This window comes from Gavialis gangeticus, unplaced genomic scaffold (genome assembly GCF_001723915.1).
Source record: "Gavialis gangeticus isolate Ggan-Ray unplaced genomic scaffold, GavGan_comp1, whole genome shotgun sequence".
NCBI classification, from domain to species: Eukaryota; Metazoa; Chordata; order Crocodylia; family Gavialidae; genus Gavialis; species Gavialis gangeticus.
In genome coordinates, this window is record NW_017729008.1 from 20147392 (window position 1) to 20153911 (window position 6520).

At 44.4% G+C, this 6520-nt stretch overlaps 1 protein-coding gene across 10 annotated transcripts in view; it reads right to left on the bottom strand.

The window, feature by feature from the left end:
- MAGI2 (membrane associated guanylate kinase, WW and PDZ domain containing 2) overlaps positions 1-6520 on the bottom strand; it is an 886876-nt gene that overhangs the window by 741890 nt on the left and 138466 nt on the right. The gene's annotated exons all lie outside the window — the stretch shown is intronic.

Here is a 6520-nt window from a genome sequence, read left to right on the forward strand (position 1 = left end):
CCCCCACAAAACAAACAAACAAAAAAGAAGCCAGACACATGGAACAGCAGGACAAGGGTAAAACCTTCCCTTTAGCTCCATGTGGCAACCAGCAAAGCCCAGAAGCTTGGGAAGTACCCATAATAGACCATAGCCTGAACATAATAGAGCTATGCCTAGGATCAACCCTGATCAAAAGCCCATTCAACCTGACATGTGCCTCCTCCTTATTGACACTGTTGTAAAAATACATTGGTGTAGACATGTTGTGGGTCCAGGCCATCAGATATCTGTGCAAAGAGGACAAGCAAGGCTATATTTGTTTTTTAGTGCACGCAAGATTTTCTACATGTAAATTTGTTGCAGAAAGATAAGAAACCCGTTTTGGCAGGCTTGTTTGCCTGCATCCATTATTCTCATCTCCTGAGAATAGGCAGCTAACAGTAACTTCTAAGTGCAAAATGTTTTTAAAGTGCCTTTTTAAAGACTTCTTATCTTTTTTACTGTTTATGTTTTGAATTAGTTAATTTTAAAATTTATTTTAGTATCTTAGGTTCACCATGAAAGTATTTTAAGTACAAGGTGATTGAAAGCATATCTTGTCATACACTGTAGGAATAATTTAGATGGCATTGAACTGTATAATGACCATTCAAATATATAACACTTGAGCTACTCAATATCACAGGTGAATTGCTAAGCATGAGCCTCTATGGCTTATCTGAGATTTGTATCTCAGCTGGAGAGACTCTTCAGAAAAACTTTCAAGTACAAGAGATTAGAGACAGCGCTCACTACCCTGTGCTTCAGTGGGTGCATCTACACCAGATGCTAACAGTGCTGTAGCCTAATAACACTGCACAGTAATATAGATACATAGATTTTAGGGGGTGGAAGGGCACAGCACAGATGGTGCTAATATACTACTGAGCAGTATTATTAGGCTACTGCACAGTAGTGTCGCTAAATAGGCATTTGTTGGTTCTACTGCACAGTAATTCTAGTTACTGTGCATTTATTTAGTACTTGGTTATACAACCTTAATTTTTAATTCTGGGCAGTATTCCTCTTCCCTTTGTACAGTACAACTGTTTTCTGGCTCAGGTCCTTGCTTAAAATTTTGTTCAATACGTTTCATAGTTGGTACAGTTGGAAGGGACCTGAGCAGATCATCAAGTCTGACCCCCTGCCATGGCAGGAAAGAGTACTGGGGTCAAATGACCCCAGCAAGGTGGTCATCCAGCCTCCTTTTAAAGACCCCCAGGGTAGGAGCCAGCACCACTTCTCTTGGAAGTTGGTTCCAGATCCTAGCCGCCCTGACAGTGAAGTAGCGCCTCCTGATGTCTAGTCTGAATTTACCCTCTGCCAGCTTGTGACCATTATTTCTAGTCACTCCTGGCAGTGCTCAGGGGAAAAGGGACTCCCCCAATGCCTGCTGGTCCCCCCTGACTAGTTTGTAACAGGCCACTAGATTCCCCCTCAGCCTTCTCTTGTGGAGGCTGAACAGGTTTGGGTCCCTTAGCCTCTCCTCGTAGGGCTTGCCCTGCTGCCCCCTGATCACTGTCCTACTGAATCTTGAAGAATGAGTTGATCTGATACATTCATATCTTTTACATGTCTCTAATACACAGCTATTCCTTCTGTTGCTTTTTGGGGAAAATGTTACATATAATTTTGCATATATCTACAAAAAATTGCCTCCTTTCCCCAAATTTGACTGATTCTGTTGCTGTAGTGCTATCTTTTTCACCTCATGATGAAGTACACTAACAAGTAACATCCCTTCTTTCTCCATTATAATAGCAGAGTGTATTCCCTGTGATAGTCAAGACTGAGAACTGCTCTCTGCTTGAAGGTCAATTGTAAGTGCTGTGAAATCTGCATTCTTACTTGGTTCTCTTTTATTTTTTTCTATCATACGGGTACAAGCAGGAAGATGGGGGCTAGTGATCCGAATGCAAGATCATTGAGGAAAGGATACCCCAGCTACAGTCCCTTTCCCCAAATTAAAAGTAGTATTTTATGATGCCCACTCCGACCGTATAAATTCTACCACTCCCTCAATTGATCAGAATTGGCCATCATTTATCTAGCAGCCCCTCTGGTAAACAATAATGAATAAAATATTAAAAGAAGAATTAGCCTCTCTGGATTATCACACGTATGCACATACAACACACAGATTGTGATGAATATATGCAGAAAGGCTAGATAAGAAGATTTCTAGTCAAGCTGCTTTAATATTATCTGTGTAATTCAAAGGGACCTGCTGTGGCAATTTAACTTCTCAACCTAGGCAAACTCTGTCTGTAGGCATGTGCCTACTATCTTCTCTGGTTTTCTTTACATTTTGAGAAAAGAACCCCGATTTACAGAAGGGCCTAAGCTGTCTTTGAAAAACCATGATAAATGCAACTGTTTAGTAGGAGAGAAGGGGGTAGAAGAGTAAGGGAACTAAGGAAAAGTGTTTGAGGCCACAGTGAGGGAAGGAGGATAAATGAGCCAGGTGGTAGGGGATATATACAGGTGGTGGCAAGGGGAGTGAGAGGATTAAGGACAGAGGTTTCTGTCAGCCCACGTGAGTGTATACAAAGCTCTGGTAGGGCTCAGCTCCCCTGAGGACTCCTGAAGAGATTCCTGTGAGGAATCTGGGATCTGGGAAGAGGGTTCTTCCCTTCAGGGGCAAGTCTGATCCCTTCCCCTTACCACTCCATGCAAGCCAGGACCTGGGGATGGGGAGCGGGACTGCTGCGTCTCTTCCGGTCTGAGCATGAGCCGAACGGAAGTATGCACGCTCTGTGAATATTGAGACACCCCGAGCTCAAGTTCTGCAGCTGTCCATCTTAGCTGTGCATTTTCTGGCTTTCAAGAATTCAAATTTATACCCTGTTTTTTGGAGATTTGAGTTTTGGTGATTTGGCATTCTGGAAGGAAAGGAGAAACCTCTCAGCCACCTTAGCTCTGTTTTTTCTGTCAGTGCATAGTTACACAACAATACCTAGCCACTTCTACAAAGCCTTTAATCCAAGGTCCAGAGCATTCTACAGCCACTAACTCAGCTTCACTACAGCAGTTAACATAGCTCAACAGTTATATTTATAGAAGCATAACCTGAGACACAGAAGTGTGCTTACCCAAGGTCACACAGAAAAGTAAATGGCAGAGCCAGGAAAAGAACTGAAGGGTCTTGAGCGCTAGACAGCTCTGCCTTTTCCACGATGACAAGCCTATTTGCCTGTCACGTAGCTGCTGTCATATCCCCAAAAGGGTGAACAACAGAAACCAGTAACTTGAAGTGAAATACTGTTTTAATCTAACCACTGAGCCATTCAATGCCCTTTCCTTTTTCCTCTTTTTATGGTAAGGTGGCAGCCAGTTAGAAATGTACATGCAGCTAAGAATATTTAAACTGAGGTACAGCAAAAAAAGCCAACAACCAAAAAACCCAAAACACACTCTTCTTTGAATGCATGTATGAGGACCTAATTAGAGAGCTATGCAAGTTGTATGTGCATGCATCAATAATGTATTATTGAAGTGATCCAATTCCCTTCACTGCTCTGTCTGCAGGGTTGAATTACTTAGGTCAATGTAGAGGTTAATAATAACCAGTAGACCTGTGCAAGTAGGCAGTTATTTGATCTGGCTTCAGCTCCGGCCACTTCAGATGCCAGGGATCCAATCCGGAGCTCCGGATCGGTTTCCCGTTTCGATCTGCCCAAAGTGGCTCTGAAGCTTTGGAGGCGCCTTGGACAACCGGCCATAGGGTATAATGGGGAATCAGTGAACTAGCTATAAGTTTGTTGTTTTTTGTCTTATTTGGATAAAACCTGCATGAGTGGTAGCCTCTGCTGACAGCATAAAGCCTGCTATGTTTCAGGAAGATCAGTGCAGGGGTTTGGGAGGAACTGTATCCCAAATTCTTAAAAGCAAAACTCGTCACGTATATGTGTTAAGCCACAGTGGGGTCAAAACTGCAAGGGTGGTGGCCTCTGGCGAGGCCACAAAGCCTGCCAAGTTTCAAGGCTATAAGTGCAGAAGTTTGGGGGAAAACTCATGACAAGCAAAACTCATGACATGGATGACATTGTGTGTGTTAAGGCACATGAGGGTGAAAGCTGCAGGCCTGCTAGCCTCTGCTGTGGCCATGAAGCCTGCCAGCTGTTGAGGAGATCGGTGCAGAGCTTCTGGGGCCCTGCACCTCTAGCTGCTGACAGGCAAAATTCGTGTCATGGGTGCTTGTGCAACTGTGTCTGTCTTGGGGCACAGGGTGGGGGTGGGTGAGGGGAACTATTGCAGGCCTGGCTGCTAAGCTACTGTGTTACCAGTTACCAAGCAATTATGATTCACTCAGGGACCAGCTCAATACACAGTACTGAGTAGCTACTAGGTAATGAGTTACTTAGCAACGATTAACACCTACAAAACCACAGACTAAGGAGAGGAAATAATCAATACAGACAATCCAATTCCCCAAGACAGAGACAGTCAGTTGTACAAGCACCCTTGTCACAAGTTTTATCTGAATTTTTTTATCCAGAAATGGAAGATAAAGCTGGGGACATTATAGTTGGAGCTGGTCCTGCTTTGAGCAGAGGGCTAGGCTAGATGACCTCCAGAGGTCCCTTCCACCCTAATTTTCCATGATTCTATGAATTCTCAATCTTGTTAGTGTTTCAGAAATCTAAATAAAAAGTGTTATGTGATCAGTCACATGACTATTGATTTGATATATAAAAACCTACTATGATAATCAAATGAATAACAGTTCTTTGCAGTCTCTCAAGAGCAATTACTTGTAACTTGAATTATGATGTTAATTATCACTGCTTTCTCCCTTCCTTTTAAAAAGTGAAAAAATATCAGATTTCTCTAAATTTGTTTTCTAGAAGTGGAAGAAGAAAAGGGAACATATATCCCCAAACCCTGGTTTAAAAAAACAGAATAGACATTAAAACTCCATAGTAAGGAGTAAATTCTGTCCTGAGACACTCACAAGTACCTTAGAAGCCAAGTTCTGCTATACACATATGGGCTCATTACTGAGGAAATTTTAATCTCACAAACTGAAAGACTCCTAATGATGTGGAAGGAAATTCTTCCTCCTGGTAGGTGTTCACAATCTACAGAGATTCACAGCATTATGAATTCACAGAGATAGCATAAAATCCACACAGATTCATGGGGTGCATTAGCCGATGCATTGCGAGCAGGGTTAAGGAAGTGATAGTTCCTCTCTATTTGGTGCTGGTGAGACCCATGCTGGAGTAGTGTGTCCAGTTCTGGGCGCTGCACTTCAAAAAAGATGTGGAGAATCTTGAAAGAGTCCACAGAAGGGCCACAAGAATGATTAAGGGCCTGGAGGACAAACATGAGGAAAGACTAAGGGATCTGGGACTGTTCAACCTGGGGAAGAGAAGACTGAGAGGGAACCTGGTGGCCATCTATAAGTATGTAAGGGATGAATATTGGGAGCTGGGAGAAAAATTGTTTACTAGGGCACCCCAGGGGACCACAAGGAGCAATGGCCATAAACTGTTAGAGGATGGTTTCAGGTAGGACATAAGGAAGAACTTCTTTATGGTAAGGGTGACCAGAATCCAGAATAGACTTCCCAAGGAGGCAATGCAGTCCCCAACATTGGAAGTCTTCCAGAGCAGACTGGACAGACACCTTGCTGAACTCATTAGATCTCAGCAGTATTCCTGCCCAGAGCAGGGGGGTTGGACTCGATGAACATTTGAGCTTCCTTCCAGCCCTTAATTTCTCTAATTCTATGATCTATGAAACTTGAGCCTAATGCTCCAGAGGCCTGTGCTCACCTGCGTTGAAGAGTAATGTGGATATCAAACATATTGCCCTTCGACACAGTGTCCCACCCAATTCTGGTGGGCAAGCTGAGGGACTGTGGCATTGATGAATGCACAGTCACATGGGTTGCAAACTGGCTTGAGGGGCGCACCCAGAGGATGGTGGTGGATGGGTTGATGTCGACCTGGCAGGGTGTGGGCAGTGGAGTCCCCCAGGGCTCGGTCCTTGGGCTGGTCCTGTTCAACATCTTCATTAGTGACCTGGACGAAGGTGTGGAGAGCACCCTGTTCAAGTTCACTGATGACACCAAGCTGTGGGGTAAAGTGAATACACCGGCAGGCAGGGACCACATCCAGGCAGACCTGGATAGGTTAGAGAAGTGGGCGGATCTGAACAGGATGCGGTTCAACAAGGACAAGTGTAGAGTGCTGCACCTGGGGAGAAGGAACCAGCATTATGGTTATAGATTATGAGCTGATCCTCTTGGCAGCACAGAGGCAGAGAGAGATCTTGGAGTCATGATTGACTACAGGATGAATATGAGTCACCAATGTGATGAAGCAATAGGCAGAGCCAACTGCACCCTGTCATGCATCAACAGGGGCATCACTAACAGGTCCAGAGAGGTCTTGCTCCAGCGCTGGTCAGGCCGCAGCTGGAGTACTGTGTCCAGTTCTGGGCGCCGCACTTCAAGAGGGACATGGAGAACCTGGAGAGGGTCCAGAGGAGG